Source organism: Hemitrygon akajei, chromosome 16 (assembly GCF_048418815.1).
Source record: "Hemitrygon akajei chromosome 16, sHemAka1.3, whole genome shotgun sequence".
Lineage (NCBI taxonomy): Eukaryota > Metazoa > Chordata > Chondrichthyes > Myliobatiformes > Dasyatidae > Hemitrygon > Hemitrygon akajei.
Window position 1 is genome coordinate 5,769,286 of NC_133139.1, and position 17,680 is coordinate 5,786,965.

At 40.5% G+C, this 17,680-nt stretch overlaps 1 protein-coding gene across 3 annotated transcripts in view; it reads left to right on the plus strand.

The window, feature by feature from the left end:
• Window positions 1-17,680, plus strand: part of nfic (nuclear factor I/C) — a 464,113-nt gene that overhangs the window by 292,583 nt on the left and 153,850 nt on the right. The gene's annotated exons all lie outside the window — the stretch shown is intronic.

Sequence of the window (17,680 nt, forward strand, 5' to 3'; positions counted from 1 at the left end):
TTCAGTGAGGGAGTGAATGAGGATGAGTGGTTATCCCCTTGGTTCAGGAGCCTGATGGTTGAGGGGTAATAACTGTTCCTCAACCTGGGGTGGTGTGAGATCAGAGGCTCCAATACCTTCTTCCTGATCGCAGCAACAAGGAGGGATATATCCTGGGTGGAGGGGGGTCCTTGATGGATGCTGCGCTCCTACAACAGCATTTCATGTAGGTGGCTCAATGGTGGAGAAGACTTTACCCATGCTGGACTGGGATCTTCCGGGTGAAGATCTTTCCTCTCCTAGGGACGAGGTTTTTGGAGCTTCTGTTGGTGTTTCTGTGGCTTTGGGTTTTTACGAGATGGGGTTGCTAGTCCCATGTCCAACCCCTCTCCTTTTGCAGCCGGGCTTCGGACGGTCCATTGCGGAGTTAAGGCAACATAGATGGCATGGACCTGCTTCTATGGCTCTATGGCTGTAATACAGGGTTGTCCAACCTGGGGTCATTAATTGATGGGCCCCTCAATTAATGATAAGGGTCCATGGCATAAAAAAGCTTGGGAACCCCTGCTCTAAAGTTCCACTTAACATCCAACTTGATGTCTAAATATTGCCTTATACAACTTGATAAGAATCAATAACTGGGAAATACACAAGACTATTGCTATCCATTGAAGAGGCTGCAATTATTTAACAAACCATATACCTGCTGTACTTTTTCAAAGTGAATTCAATTGAAAACACTTCAAACAACCAGCGATCTCAGTAATCAGAGGCAGCTTGAAGGTAGTGGACACAACAAAACAGAAACGTGGTGCAAAGGAAATTGTTGTTGACCTCGAGTGCAGTGTCTGAGAAAAGGAGACGACAGATTCTCCATTAATTTACAAATAGAATCAAAATCAGAATCAGGTTTAATATCACCGGCATATGTCATGAAATTTGTTATCTTTGTGATAACAGTACAATACATTACATAATAATAGAAAAAAAACTGTGAATTACAGTAAGTATATATATATATATAAAGTAGTTAAATTAATTAAGTAGTGCAAAAATAGAAAGAAAAAAGTAGTGAGATTGTATTCATGGGTTCAATATCCATTCAGAAACCTGATGGCAGAGAGGTAGAAGCTGTTCCTGAACCATTCAGTGTGTGTCTTCAGGCTCTGTACTTCCTTTGTGATGGTGGTAATGAAAAGAGGGCATGTCCTGGGTGATGAGTGTCCTTAATGATGGACACCACCTTTTTGAGACGTTGCTCTTTAAGTTGTCCTAGATACTACAGAGGCCAGTGCCCAGGTGAAGCTGACTAAGTTTACAACTCTCTGCAGCTTATTTCGATGCTGTGCAGTTGCACCCCCCCCCCCCCACCACCATACCAGATGGCGATGCAGCCAGTTAGAATGGTCTGCATGATACATCTGTAGAAATCTGTGAGTGTTTTAGGTGACATACCAAATTTCCTTGAACTCCTAATGAAATATAGGCGTTGTCGTGCCTTCTTTGTAATTGCTTCAATATATTGGGTCCAGGTTATATCCTCAGACACACAGGAACTTGAAACTCTCACTTTTACCACTTCCGATCCCAATGTGAGGATTTGCGTGTGTTCCCTCATCTTACCCTTTCTGAAGTCCATAATCAGTTATTTGGTGCTAATGAAAGTGCAAGAAATTTGATAAGTATTTGAAAATACAAGTCTTGTGACATATTGGGGGAAAAGAGAAGAACTATGAACTAATTGAACGGATCTTTTGAAGATACAGCAGCCTTGGCCCCCTTTAGTGCTGCATGTTCTCAATTTATTTCCTAACAATGACATCCAAAGTCATGGGACCTATTAGATTAAAATTTATGTTAGTATAATGAAATTCACTGTAGGCTAAAGAAACACTTTTCTCTCTTTCTCTAAAAAGTCTGTACTTATTAATTTTGATATTTTAATTGTTTTAAAAATATCTCTTCATATTTTACAGTTATTCCTTGTGTATGAACTGTAAGTAATGCAATTCTCCCATAACTAAATGCACCTGGCCTAGTTACAGAAAGGTGCAGTAAAGGGCCAGTAACATCATGAAGGATCCCACCCTCCCTGCTCACGGACTGTTTGTCCCACTCCCATCAGCGAGGAGGCCAGATATCAGCCATGCCAGGACCACCAAACTCAAAAAGAGTTACTTTCCCCAATCAGTAAGGCTGATCAACGCCTTCACCCACTAACCCACCCCTCCACACCCCCAACCACCACTACAACTTTATCATTTCCCGTCAGAGTCATCTTCTTATGTACAGACACTTCTGTGCCTAGCGTCACTTTATGGACATATATTCAATCCACTTATATAAGCTATTTTATGTATTTATATTTGTTGTGTTTTTTTTATTATTGTGTTCCTTATCTTATTGTGTTTCTTTTCTACTGCGTCAGATCCGGTGTAACAATTATTTTATTCTCCTTTACACTTTTAACTCGCGTGCTGGAAATGATTTTAAACAATGTTGAATCTTGAGTCTTGAATTTTAGATATGAACTGGCAGTTCACAGCAGTGAAGCTGGCATTCTCCAGACAGCGGGGGCTGGTGGGGGGGGGGGGGGGTGATGTTGTATTCTATGCAAAAACAGAGCACAGAATACTGATCTGTTTACTGCATTCAATTGACTCCTGGTGAAGCCTTCTGGAATAAACCATTTGGGATTTTTTTCTTTGTGCTATTTGTAACATAGCATATGCGTTTAATGCTTCCAACGCAATTGCTCGTAAAATAAATTCCTACTCCTCCCCATAAATTCATTTAACTTGACATGAATAGCCTTCCAAAGACAAACAGTCAAACGCAACATAAAAGCATTCAGTTGTGGTGTGCATGCATCCAGTAAAAGAAACCAGCTCTGACTAGTCCTACTATTTTAATCTAGATTATTAGTACTTTAAGGATTTATATTTTATCCTGTGAGTCAGACCCAACAAAAGGTAATAATTCAAATGACATCCACAGACGTAGACTCAGACATAATCCCCATTGGTTAAGCACCTTGCAGTGAAAGCCTGTCAGAATCTCTGAGCCTTTGTCCTTTCAGTGTGCCCCTGTTCCACACTTAAAATGCTGCTAATTGCAACGATGAAAGCAATTTCACTGGTCAGACCTGTGCTCTGCAAGAATCCCCTGTGACATGTTGAAATCCATTATTTAATAATTTGTTATTAGTCACATAGCAATGGTCCTAGTATTCTGCTTTAGAAATATGGTTGAAGCAAGTCAGACTTTTAACATTCAAGATACAAGATTATTTAATGTCATTTCTGGCACACAAGTGTAAAGGAGAACGAAATAATTGTTACTCCGGATCTGATGCAGCACAAAAAGAGACAAAAAAAGATAAAGAATGCAATAAATATAAATACATAAAATAACTTTTTATACATAGATTGATTGTATGTCCATAAAGTGATGCTAGGCACAGGAAATTCTGTGCAAAAGGTGACTGACTTTAAATAATTAAGTAGTGGTAGTTGGGTAGGTGGAGGTGTTTATCAGCCTTACTTCTTGAGGAAAGTAACTGTTTTTGAGTCGAGTGGGCCTGGAGTGGATGCTACCGTAGCCTCTTCCTTCATGGGAATGGGACAAACGGTTCATGAGCAGGGTGGGTGGGATACTTCATGATGTTACTGGTCCTTTTCCAGCACATTTCTGTATACATGTCCTTGAATCTCCTTTAATGGCAACTTAAAATCAAATTGCATATCTTTAGCATCAGCTTGAGGATGGAATAGGCTTTATTATCTGCTTCCTGTACCCACAAAAAAAGTGGCCATACGTTTGTAGTCTTCTGCTGCTGTAGCCTGCCTACTTCAAAGTTCAACGTCTTGGGCTTTCAGCGATGGTCTTCTGTCGCCACTGTTGTGATGCAAAGTTATTTGAGTTACTGTCGCCTTCCTGTCAGCTTGAACAAGTCTGGTCATTCTCCTCTGACCTTTCTCATTAACAATGCGTTTTTGCACACAAAATTACAGCTCACTGAATGATTCTGTTTCTCGCGCCATTCTCAGTAAACTCTAGAGACTGTCGTGCATGAAAATCCCAGGTCAGTAGTTTCTGAGATACTCAAACCACCATGTTTGTCACCAACAATTATTTCACAGTCAAAGTCACTTAGATCACATTTCTTCCCCTTTCTGATGTTCGGTCTGAACAAAAACTGTACCTCTTGACCATGTCTGCATGTTTTTATGTATTTAGTTGCTGTCACAAGATTGGCTGATTAAATACTTGCATTAACAAGTAGGTGTACAGGTGTACCTAATAAAATGGTCATTAATAAAGTTTAAGGTTATAGGAGAGATAGGAAATACAACATGCATACATAAATGAACACAAGTATGTATTTACAATGTAAGCAGAATTGTAAAAAGTGGATTAAAGTGTTTACAGTGCAGTACCCTCCACCAAAATCCTCATCTCTGTTCCAAAGTGTCATTATTATTTTCTGAGGTGGTGTTCTCTGGCCATAGACTCCCCCACCATTGAAAACCTCTTCTGCTCATCAATATTTAGCAAGTTGCAATGGGATACCCTCCTCATTCTAAACTTACTGACGTACAGCAAATTCCAGTTCATTAGGCCATCGGTTAATCAGGGCAGCCACTTGTTTAGAACAACTCTTAAGGAATAAAAACTAATTTAAAAATAACCAGGATTCCCCTCCTTTTTTTGGCTACTATGCGGCTTGATTGGGACAGGAGACTGTTGCTGAATAGTTTCTAACTCGCGTTAGTTATGCGCACTTATCTATGTATTAGACACTACTCCAGCTTAGAGTGAACAGTTTTTAAATAGTGTTAAAAATGCAGTGAATTCTGTCATTGATGGTTGGTGTGAAACAAGCAGTGAGACAATCCAGAACTGTTTTGTTCACTGCTGTTTCAAGCATTCAGGCTTTGAGATGCCAGAATGGCCAGGAGCAAAAATGAAATGAAAACACCACCTCAACAAGTTAGAAACTATGAAGAATTTGAAGGCATCGACATGCATCTTGAATGTTGCAACGGAAATGAAGATTTGGAGAATGCAATCATCGATAGGATTATATGAAGACAGTCCATTATCTGCACTAAGTGTCGGTGCTGATTTTGTTCATTTACAGTCAAAAGAACATGACATGGATGAATTCCTCCTTGGATAAGTATTTGGAACTAACAGGGTTCTGAAGAAGGGTCTTGGCCCGAAACCTCAACTGTTTATTCATTTCCCTAGATGCTGCCTGAAATGCTGAGTTCCTCCAGCATTTTGTGTGTGTTGCTTTGGAACTAATACACAGTTTTATAGTTCTGTAGTGGTATTGGCAGTATTCTAATTTGTTCTGTATTCATTTTAAATAAAATAATTTGTTACTCAGATAAACAACAGTTTGTCTTCTTTTTTACCTTTTTAACTATTTCAGCTAATTGTGACAGCTGCTTAATTAGGCAAAAATGTATTGGTCCCAGTGTGTCCTACTTAACCAGAATTCACTGTATATGCAATAAGTAAAGGAATTTTGAGAAAGCAAAGGTCATTATTTATTATTATCGCAGAATAAATCACATTCATAGAAATCAGAATCCAAAGCACCCATAAACCACCCACGGAGCTGCATAATAAAACCTGAGTTGCACTTAGTCACAGTAAATAAATATCACTGTAAATAAATGTTTCTGATAATACAATGTACAGTGTAGTGTATCGTAAAGCCTGATTTACAACAGCTGGTAATACATTAATTATCATGCACTGTCATCAGAGATTTTTATTTTGTGATGATAAACTCAGTTTTCTCAAAGGGTAAAACAACAATTTGAATATAACAGCAGGTAGGCTGATATATTTTTGAAAATAGAGTGAATTCTGGTTAATTAGGACATATTAGGGCCAGTACATTTTGGTCCAATTAAACGGCTGCCCAATTAGCAAAGACTCATGGAAATAAATAAAAAGGCATTAAAAAAAAGGAAAATTACCATTTAACTGAGTAATATATTATGTATTTTAATGGAATACAGAATAAATTATAGCATTACCAATACTACTACTGTACTATAAAGCAGTGTATTAACTCCTCATGGTTATAGACATACTGTAGAAATTCATCCAGTGTATACTGCAATCGTCAAAAGCAGTTCATTATCTTGATACCTAGTGAAGATAATGGACTGCTTTCCTACAATGCTTTTGACGATTGCATTCTCCAAATCTTCATTTTCATTGTAACATTCAAGGTGATTGTCGAAACCTTCAAATCTTCATAGTTCCAAGCTTGTTGAAGTAGTGAAGTAATTTCACTTTCTCTCCCAGCCATTTCTCCAAGCCTGAGTGCTTGTAACTGCAGTGAGCAAAACAGTTCTGAATTGTCTTACTTCTGTTTCTTGTGAACTGTCAGTGACAGAATTCACTGCTTTTTGAACACAAACACATGCAAGTGATACTATTTTAAAATTGTTCTCTCGAAACATATTGTAGAGCCTAAAGACCACACAAGTGCACGTGACTGATGCCAGTTGGAAACTGTTCAGCAGCAGTCTCCTGTCCCAATTAAGTGGCAGTGTCCCAAATAAACAAAGGAAATCCTGGGTGTTTTCTCAACTTGATTTTGTTCTTTAAGAGTTGTCCCAAATAACTGCTGCCCCAATTAGCCAAAGGCCAATTAACCAGAATCCACTGTAATTTAAATACAAATTGTACAGCAAACCTAAGAAAGAATTCACTAGAAAGTAAATTAGCACCGTGATCATACCAGGCTGTCCTTCTGTTCTCTTTCAATTATTGTTTATAGAGTCATAGAGCACTGTTCCACTTAAACAGTCCTTCAGCCCATCCAGTCTGTACCAAAATATAATTATGCCTAGTTCCATTGACCCACACCTGGACCATAGCCCTCTATATCCTGCCCATCCATATAATTATCCAGACTTCTTTTAAATGTTGAAGTCAAATCCAAATTTTAGAAGCTCTAGATCATGGGTTCCCAACCTGGGATCGATGGACACTTTGTTTAATGGCATTGTTCCATAGCATAAATGAGGCTGAGAACCCTTTGCCATAAGTACATTCAGTGGGCACTTTAATACAGCTGCACACCTGCTCGTTGATGCAAACATCTAATCAGCCAATCATGTGGCAGCAACTCAATGCATAAAAGCATGCAGACATGGTCCAGACCTTCAGTTGTTGTTCAGCCCAAACATCTTAATGGGGAAGAAATGCGATCTAAGTGACTTTAACCGTGGAATGATTGTTGGTGCCAGACGGGGTGGTTTAAGAATCTCAGAAACTGCTGATTTCCTGGGATTTTCACACACAACAGTCTCTAAAGTTTACAGAGATTGGTGCGATAAACAAAAAACATCCAGTGAGCGGCATTTTGGTGGGTGAAAAAGCTTGTTAGTGAGAGAGGTCAGAGCAGAATGGCCAGGCTAGTTCAGCGGGAAGGTGACAGTAACTCAAGTAACCACGCATTACCACAGTGGTGTGCAAAAGAGCATCTCTGAATGCACAACATGTTGAACCTTGAAGTGGATGAGCTTTTGAAGAGGTCCTCAGTCTTGGAGAGGCTAGTGCCCATGATAGCTGAATTTACAGCCTTCTGTAGCTTTTTCCAAACCTGTGCAGTGGCCCCTCCATGTCAGACTGTGTTCAGGCTCCTGTGGCACATGACTGGTCACAAACCTCCAATCTGAAAACAACCCTACTCTTACACTCTCTAACTCTTATCCCAAGCTCACTTGTACCCAGTGGGTTAGTTCACCCTGGAACCCACGTTTTAACCTTCTGGACCAGCCTATCATGCAGGACCTTATCAAAGGTCTTGCTAAATCACTTGATGAAGTCCCTGACCTCATCAGTGTTCTTGTCACCTCTTTAAAAAGCTCAGCCATTTTGGTAAGAGATGATCTCCAATGGCCAGAGCCATTTTGACTATCCTTCAACGATCCCTACCTCTCCAAATGCAAATCAGTCCTGTCTCAGAATCAGAATCAGGTTTGCAGCAACAGTACATTGCAATATAAAAATTTATAAATTATAATAAGAATTATAAATTTAAAAAATGAATTAAATAGCTAATGCAAAAAGAGAGAGGAAAAAGTAGTGAGATAGTGTACTCGGGTTCAGTGTCCATTCAGAAGTCTGATGGCAGAGGAAAAAAACACTGTTCCGGAAACATTGCATGTGTGTCTTCAGGATCCAGTACCTCCTTCTTGATGGTAGCAGTGAGAAGAGGGCATGTCCTGGGTGATGCGGGTCCTTAATGATGGATGCCACCTTTTTGAGGCATCACCTTTTGAAGATGTCCTCAATGTTGGGGAGGCTCGTGCCCATGATGGAGTTGGCTAAGTTTGCAACCCTGTACAGCTTTTTCTGATCCTGTGCAGCGGCCCCTCCGTACCAGACAGTGATGTAACTTGTTAGAATGCTCTCCACGGTACACTTGTAGAGTAAAGGTGAGAATGTGCTTCCCTCAGAATCCCTTCAAAAAACTTCCCCACCTCAGGTGTAAGGCTCACTAGCCTGTAGTTATTCCCCTATCCCCCCACCCTGGCTCTTCTTAAACAAAGGCACAACATTAGCTATAGTTTAGCTTTTGAAATTGTCAAGAATTTTTGCCAGGGTTCCAGCAAGCTCCCTTCCTTCCCACAACATCTTAAGTATTCGTTATTATTGTCACATGTACCAAGATGCAGTGAAAAGCTTGTCTTGCATATTGTTCATACAGATCAAATCATTACACAGTACATTGAGCTAGAATAAGGTAAAACATTAACAATGCAGAATAAAGTGTAAAAGTTAATGGAAATATACACTGCAGGTCAGAACCAGAGTCAGGTTTATTATCACCAGCATGGGACGTGTAATTTGTTAACTTCGCAGCAGCAGTTCAATGCAATCCATAATCAGCAGAGAGAAAAAATAATAATAATAAATAAAATAAAACATAATAATAAATAAATTAATTAATTATGTATATTGAATATATTTTTTTAAATGTGCAAAAACAGTAAGACTGTATATTAAAAAAAATGAGGTAGTGTCCAAATCTTCAATGTCCATTCAGGAATCAGATGGCAGAGGGGAAGAAGCTGTTCCTGAATCACTGAGTGTGTCCCTTCAGGCTTCTGTACCTCCTACCTGATGGTAACAGTGAGAAAAGGGCATGCCCTGGGTGCTGGGGGTCCTTAATAATGGATGCTGCCTTTCTGAGACACCGCTCCTTGAAGATGTCCTGGGTACTTCGTGGGCTAGTGCCCAAGATGGTAAACGATAAAGTGCAAAGTTATAACAAGGCAGACTGTGAGGCTAGGAGTCCAACATATCGTACAAGAAGACCATTAAGCGCCTGATAACAGTGGGGTAGAAGCAGTCCTCGAGCCTGGCAGTACATACTTCCTTGCTTTTGTATTTTCTGCCTGATGGAGGATGAGAGAGGAGAGAATGTCTAGAGTGGTGGGGTCTTTGATTATGCTGGTTGTTTTACTGAGGCAGCGAGAAGCTTAGACAGAGTCCATGGATGGGAGACTGGTTTCTGTGATCTGCTGAACTGTGTCCACAATTCTGTGCAGGTTCTTGCAGTCACAAGCAGGGCAGCCGCAATTCCAAGCCGTTTTGGATCCAGACAGAATGCTTCCTATGGTGCACTTGTAAAAGCTAGTAAGACTTGACAGGGGCATGCTAATTTTGTTTTTCACCTCCTGAAGAAGTAGAGGCCTTGGTGATGCTTTCTTGGGCATGAAGTCAATGTGGTTGGAGCAGGGCAGGCTGCTGTTGATGCTTGTACCTAGGAACCTGAAGATGAACTCTCGCAACCTCAACGCACTCAGCCCTTTATCTTTTCCACCTATCACCTCCAGCTTCTTACTTCATCCCCCACCTCCACCCATCCACCTTCCCCCTCACCTAGTCTCACCCATCATCTGCCAGCTTGTCAGCTTGTACTCCTTCCCTTCACCTCCTTATTCTGGATTCTGCCTCCTTCCTCTCCAGTCCTTACGAAAGGTCTCAGCCCAAAACAGCAATTGTTCATTGTTTTCCACAGATGCTGCCTAACCTGCTGAGTTCCTCCAGCGTTTTGTGTGCCACCTCTTGGGGTTAAGGCTAGTGGTGACTTTCTAGTTCCAGCAGCTGCTTTAAAAATTCCCCAGAAAACAGAACTTTTGATGTGGTTAACTGATAGCTGAGAGAGAGAAAAAAAAAACAGTTACTGGAAAGTTCAGTAATCATGACTGTCATAGCTTTTAACTGTTACTCAAAAACAGAATCAACTGTGCTGCAGAAGAAGTGGGCAGTGAGGAGTTGCTCAAGACACTCAAACAGAAATCTGTAGGAGGAGGAAGGTCAGGGAGGGGAGGAAGTACCTGTGCGTGAATAGGCAACCCCCCCCCCCCCAACTATCTGTCTGATGACAGGAAAGACCAAGTTCAGGAAGTAGCTAGTCTTTTCTTGTGGGCAGAGCTGTTAGTGTGAAACATGGTGTGGGTGCTACAGTATATTATCTGCTTTAACCCATGTTGCCTCTGAATGCCAAAATGCTACCACAAACCAGATTTGTATTATAGTTAACATGATAACATATTTCTTCGGGAGCTGACGTAATGTTAGGCTGACCTTATTTCAACTTTCAATTGAATTTGCAACTGAGACCTTCTTTTACATTTCCTAGCAGATGACAGTTACTTCATTTCTGTAACCACAACCTGAACTCATGGCCCGGCAGTTATTACACTACCACGCTATTTTTTTCTGCTCTTTTCCTCAGAAATTGTGTGTCCTTTTATTTGGATCTAGCCCTCCTCTGCATTAAAAGTAGCACCAGTTATAAAATTATTAGAACTATGAGGTACAAGATTAGAATTATAAAGTACCTAGCCATAGTTATAGAGTCATAGAAAAGTATAGCCCAGAAACAGGCCCCTCAGCCCATTTAGTCCATGCCCAATCATTTAAACTGCCTATTCCCATTTACCTGCATCGGGACCATAGCCCTCCATATTCCTACCATCCATGTATCTATACAAACTTCCTTAAATATTAAAATCGAGTTTGCAAATACCACTTGTGGTGGCAGCTTATTCCACACTCTCATCTCCCTCTGAGTGAAGGCGTTTCCCCTCATGTTCCCCTGAGACTTTTCACCTCTCCCCTTTAACCCATGACCTCTAGTTGTAGTCCCACCCAACCTCAGTGAAAAAAGCCTGCTTGCACTTACCCTATCTACACCCTTCATAATTTTGTATACCTCTATCAAATCCTCCTCCTTGTGAATTTTCACTGCACTCTTTCAACCTTGTTTATATTTTTCCTGTAAGTAGGTGACCAAAGCTGCACACAATACGCCAAATTAGGCCTCACCAATGTCTTATACAACTTCAACATAACATCCCACCTCCTGTACTCAGTACTTTGATTCAAGAAGGCCAATGTACCAAAAGCTTTTTTTATGACCCTATCTACCTGTGACTCCACTTTCAATGAATTATGTACGGTACCTTTATTCCCAGATCATTTTGTCTACCAAACTCCTCAGTGTTCACTATGTAGGACCTGGTTGGTCCTCCCAAAGAGCAAGATCTTGCACTTGTCTGCATTAAATTCCATCTGCTCAATTTCAAGGTTTAAGAGAAGTTTGGTTAGGTACATGGGTGGGAGAGGTATGGTCCAGGTGCAGATAGATTACAGTTTAAATGGTTCAGAACGGACTGGATGAGTGAAGAGCCCATAGTTTTTTTTTGCAATTTTTTTTATTGAAGTTCATCATCAAACAAACATTTCCATAAGATGTATTTCAGACATTGTACATATATATCATATAATCATATATATCACAAATCTCCACAAAGTATTTATCTGAGGTATACACTTATAGAAAAGAGTGGAAAGAAAAAACAAGCAAAAGGAAAGAACTATGTACAAGTAGGGAGTGATCTTTTTTTTACAACAGATTCATTGATTTGTGAGAATAAAATCAGGCCTATGAGGCATTATGTAGTTAAACCATTTTCCCCAGGATGAATCAAATTGTTCCAGCTTATGATTAACAGATGCTGTTATCTTCTCCATTTTATAAATGTCCATTGTAATTTCCATCCATGTATTTAAAGCTGGGCTCTCCTGTGATAACCATTTCCTAGTAAGAGTCTTTTTTATCAGCCACCAACAGTATATTCATTAAATGTTTATCTCTTTTCAACCATTCTTGAGGTATATATCCAAAATATATGGTCTTACTCTCTAAGGGTATTTCACATTTAAAGATGTCTTGTAGGGCATTGTGTATCCCCCTCCAATAAAGTTTTCTATGACTCTACACCTTGAAATGCTGAAAGATTGGCTCAGGACAGAGCTATTGTTGATACCCTGTGCCCCAACAGGGATGACGGGCATAAGAAGAAGAAAAGTATACCTGTGACAAATAAAATTTATCTTTATCCTTAATTGACTTGTGGCCCATTGAGTCACAGCCCTTGACAAGGTCCACAAACAATACTGCCAGTTATTTATGACATCTCTTAGAACCCTTTATAATGTTCTGCAAGATGGTAATGATTTCATTAGAGCTGGGTGTGCTTAACAGAAATCCCTATTGTTTGGAGTTGATCTTAACTGATTTGCTGGGATGTTTAACCACAATCAGACACAGTATAGCTTCAAGTTCCTGGGAATCAAAATCTTTGAAGATGTATCCTAGGCCCAACATATTGATGCAATTACAAAGAAGGCAGGCCAGAAGCTATATTTCATTTGGAATTTGAGAGATTTGTTATGTCACCAAAGACTCCAGCAAATTTTTATAGATGTACCCTGGAGAACATTCTTGTATAGAGGAGCTAATGCACAGGATCGGAAAAAGCTGCAGAGGGTTGTAACCATAGCCAGCTCCATCATGGGAACTACCCTCCCCAGCTATGTTCAATAGGCAATGCCTCAGTAAGTCGGTATCCGTGATTACTGGTGGAAGCTGGTGCAGGGGGGAAGGCTTCAGGTTCTTTGATCATTGGAATCTCTTCTGGGGGAGGTATGACCTTTTCAAAAGTGATGGGTTGCATCTGAACCCAAGGGGGACCAATATTCTCGCAGGCAGGTTTATTAGGGTTGTTGGGGAGGGTGTAAACTAATTAAGCAGGGGGGTGGGAACCAGAGTGAAGGGACTCAGGATAGGATGGATGGTAAAAAAGCAAAGATACTGTGTGGTCAGACGGTCAGGAAGGGCAGGCAGATGATAGGACATAATTGCAGCCAGATGATAGGACGTAATTGCAGCCAATACCATGAGTGCATTAGGGATGCAGAATCAAAAAAGGTAGCAAAGTTTTATATCTTAATGCACAGAGTATAAGAAATAAGGTGGATGATCCTGTTGCACTTTTAAAGATTGTTTGGTATGATGTTGTGGCCATCACTGAATCGTGGCTGAAGGATGGCTGTAGTTAGGAGTTACATGTCCAAGGTTGCACATAGTATCGGAGGGATGGAAGGCATAGGGAGTGGCATGGCTCTGCTGGCAAAGAATAGCATCAAATCAGTAGAAAGATCTGATGCATGATTGGGAGATGTTGAATCCTTGTGGGTTGACTTAAGAAACTGCAAGGGTAAAAGGATCCTGATGGCAGTTATATACAGGCCTCCCAATAGTAGCTGGGATGTGGCACAGATTACACCAGGAAATGGAAAAGGCGAGTCAAATGGGCAATGTTATGATAGTCATGGGAGATTTCAACATGCAGGTCAATTGGGAAAATCAGGTTGGTAATGGATCTCAGGAGACTGAGTTTGTTTAATCCCTACAAGATGGCTTTTTAGAGCAATTTATCATTGAGCCTACTAGGGGCTCAGCTATACTAGATTGGGTGTTATGTACTGAACCTGAGATGATTAGGGAGCTTAAGGTAAAAGAACCCTTAGGAACCAGTAATCACAATATGATTGAGTTCAGCTTGAAATTTTATAGGAAGAAAGCAGAGTCTGACATAGCATTATTTCAGTGGAGTAAAGGGAATTACAGTGGTATGAGAGAGGAGTTGGCCAAAGTAAATTGGAAGGAGCTACTGGCAGGGATGACAGCAGAGCAGCAATGGTGAGAGTTTCAGGGAAAATTGAGGAAGGTGCAGGATCGATGTAGTACAAAAACGATGGAATACTCAAATGGCAAAATAGTACAACTACTGACAAGGGAAGTCAACACTAATGTAAAAGCAAAAGAGAGGGCATACAACAAAGCAAAAATTGGTGGGAAGACAGAGGATTGAGAAGCTTTTAGAAACCTAGAGAGCAACTAAAAGAATCAAAAGGAGGGAAAAGATGAAATATGAAAGCAAGCTAGCAAATAATATCAAAATGGATAATAAAAGCTTTTTTTAAGTACAGTATGTAAAAACTAAAAGAGATGAGAGTGGATATAGAACCATTAGAAAATGAGGCTGGAGAAATAATAATGGGGGACAAGGAGATGGCAGGTGAACTAAATGAGAATTTTGCATCAGCCTTCACTGTGGAAGACACGAGCAGTGTGCCAGGTGTTGAAGGGTGTGAGGGAAGAGAGTGAGTGCAGTTAGTATTACAAGAGAGAAGGTGATCAAAAAGCTGAAAGACCTAAGGGTGCATAAGTCATCCGGACCAGATGAACTGCACCCAAGGGTTCTGAAAGATGTGGCAGTACAGATTGTGGAGGCATTGGTAATGATCTTTCAAAAATCATTAGACTCTGGCATGGTGCCAGTGGACTGTAAAATTGCAACTGTCACTCCGCTCTTTAAGAAAGGAGGAAGGCAGCAAAAAGGAAATTATCGACCAATTAGCCTGACCTCAGTGGTTGGGAAGATGTTGGAGTCAATTGTTAAAGATGAGGATTGGATTACTTGGTGACACAGGACAAGATAAGACGAACTCAGCATGGTTTCCTTAATGGAAACTCTTGCCTGAAAAACTTCTTGGAATTCTTTGAGAAGATTACATGTAGGATAGATAAAGGGGATGCAGTAGATGTTGTATATTTGGACTTTCAGAAGGCCGTCGACAAGGTGCCACACATGAGGCTGCTTACCAAGTTAAGAGCCCATGGTATTACAGGAAAGTTACTGGCATGGTTAGAGCATTGGCTGTTTGTAGGAGTCATTGAGTGGGAATAAAAGGTTACTTTTCTGGTTGGCTGCCAGTGATTAGTGATGTTCCATAAGGGTCGGAGTTGGAACCACTTCTTCAATGACTTAGATGTTGAAATAGATGGCTTTGTTGCTACGTTTGCAGATGATACAAAGATTGGTGGGGCAGATAGTGTTTGAGGTAGGCTGCAGAAGATCTTACACAGATTAGGAGAATGGGCAAGAAAGTGGCAAATGAATTACAATGTTGGAAAATTCATGTTCATGTACTTTAGTAGAACAAATAAATGTGCAGACACTTTTCTAAATGGGGAGAAAATTCTCCAGCCTCATTTTCTAATGGTCCTAAAATCTGAGATACAAAGGGACTTGGGAGTCCTTGTACAGAACACCCTAAAAGTTAACTTGCAGGTTGAGTTGGAGGTGATGAAGGCAAATGCAATGTTAGCATTCATTTCAAGAGGTCCAGAATACAAGAGCAAGGATGTGATGCTGAGGCTTTGTAAGGCACCAGTGAGGCCTCACCTTGAGTACTATGAACAGTTTTGGGCTCCTCATCTCAGAAAAGATGTGCTGGCATTGGAGAGGGTTCAGAAGAGGTTCACAATGATGATTCTGAGAATGAAATGAGGGAAGGATGGAAAAAAGGATCAGCCATGATTGAATGATGGAGCAGACTTGATGGGCCAATTGGCCTAATTCTATGTGTGTGTGTGTGTATATATATACACACACTAAAAAGTTAAATTAAATAAGTAATGCTAAAAAGGTAGTGAGGTAGCTTTCATGGGTACGTTGTCCATTCAGAAATCTGATGGCAGATGGGATGAAGCTGTTCCTGAATCATTGAGTATGTGTCTTCAGGCCCCAGTACCTCTCCCTTGATGGTAGCAAAGAAAAGAGGGCATGGCCTGGGTGGTAAGGGTCCTTAATGAAGGACGTCGACTTTTTGAGTCAGCACTCATTGAAGCTGTCCTGGATACTATGGATGCTCGGGCCCATGATGAAGCTCACTGAGTTCACCATTCACTGAATGCCTCTGTTTTAAATTTACCCAATGACTAGGCCTCCACATCTATCTGTGGTATTGAATTCTAAAGATTCATCACCTTCTGGCTGAAGAAATTCCTCCTCATCTCTGTTCTAAAGGGATGTTCTTGTATTCTGAGGCTGTGCCCACTGGTCCTAATGATTATTAGTTCAATGGCATAATGCCAGCCACTCTTAAATCTTGCTGCATTTCCATTTCCTTCACTTCAAAATTCTCTTGAAAAGCCTTCTACTCTACCAATCAACTTTGTCCTTTTATAAATGTGTTCACTGTGCTCACTGAAATTCACTGAATATCTCAATATTTTTCTCCCTTTTTGCACTTTTATATTTTCATATATTTCTTATTGTAACCTGTAATAATTTTACGTCAGGCACTTTAATGCTGCTGTAAAACAAAAAATTCCGGGATGTATATCAGTGATAATAACCTGATTCTGAGTTTGGTTTTCCAGAGCGAGAGTAAAACTTGGCATTTATTGTTGACATACATAAAGCCATGTAATGTGTCACAGCACAGATCATTACACAATGAAAATTGCAAACTGTGAATGCAAAGTTCAGCGCTGATAGTTAATTGTTAGAGATATCATACAGAACATGGAGATAATGATTGGGATTCAAGTGTAATCTTCCTAATGGTAGTGATCTTCATTGCTGGAGTTCACTGGGTGGGCTTCATCTACAAGTGAGGAGTGAACTTCCTAGGCGCAAGGTAATACAAAGCTGTTTGGTTCTTCACCAACAAACTCCACTGTCCCACATTCGCTATTCCTGATTACTCTTGGACTTTGGAAGAGCTGACCACAGAAGGACTTTAGGAGAGGCGATGCTTCAGAATTCTTTAAGTTTTATGCAGAGCAGACTTATTAATGTATGGTAGGTTTAATGACACAGTTTGTACTAATTCATTCACCCTGCTCATAGACTGATTCTGACTCTTGATTCTGATTTTGACTCTGACGTGCCATGTGTAATTCTGATGCAGCTGCCCTCTCACTTCAACATGGATGCTAGCTGTGAGGGTGAGCATGGGAAAAGGCAAAGTATAATGGCACAGCTAGATCACTCAACACATCACTGGCACCAGCCTACCCACCATCAAGGATATATATTCAGAAAGGTGCCAAAAAAGAGCCAGAAACATCATAAAGGATCCCACCAACCCTGCTCACAGACTGTTCGTCCCACTCCCATCAGGGAAGAGGTCATGTATCATCCATGACAGGACCATCAGATTCAAAACCAGTTACTTTCCCCAAGCAATAAGGCTGAGCAACACCTCCACCCACTAACCCACCCCTCCACACCCCCAATCACCACTGCGTTATCTCTTCCTGTCAGTCACATTATGTACAGACATTCCTGTGCCTAGCATCACGTTATGGACGTACAATCAATCTATGTATAGAAGGTAACATGTATTTATATTTATTGTGTATATTATTATTGTGTTCTTTATCTTATTGTGTTTTTTTTGTGCTGCATCGTATCCAGAGTAACAGTTATTTCACTCTCCTTTACTCTTA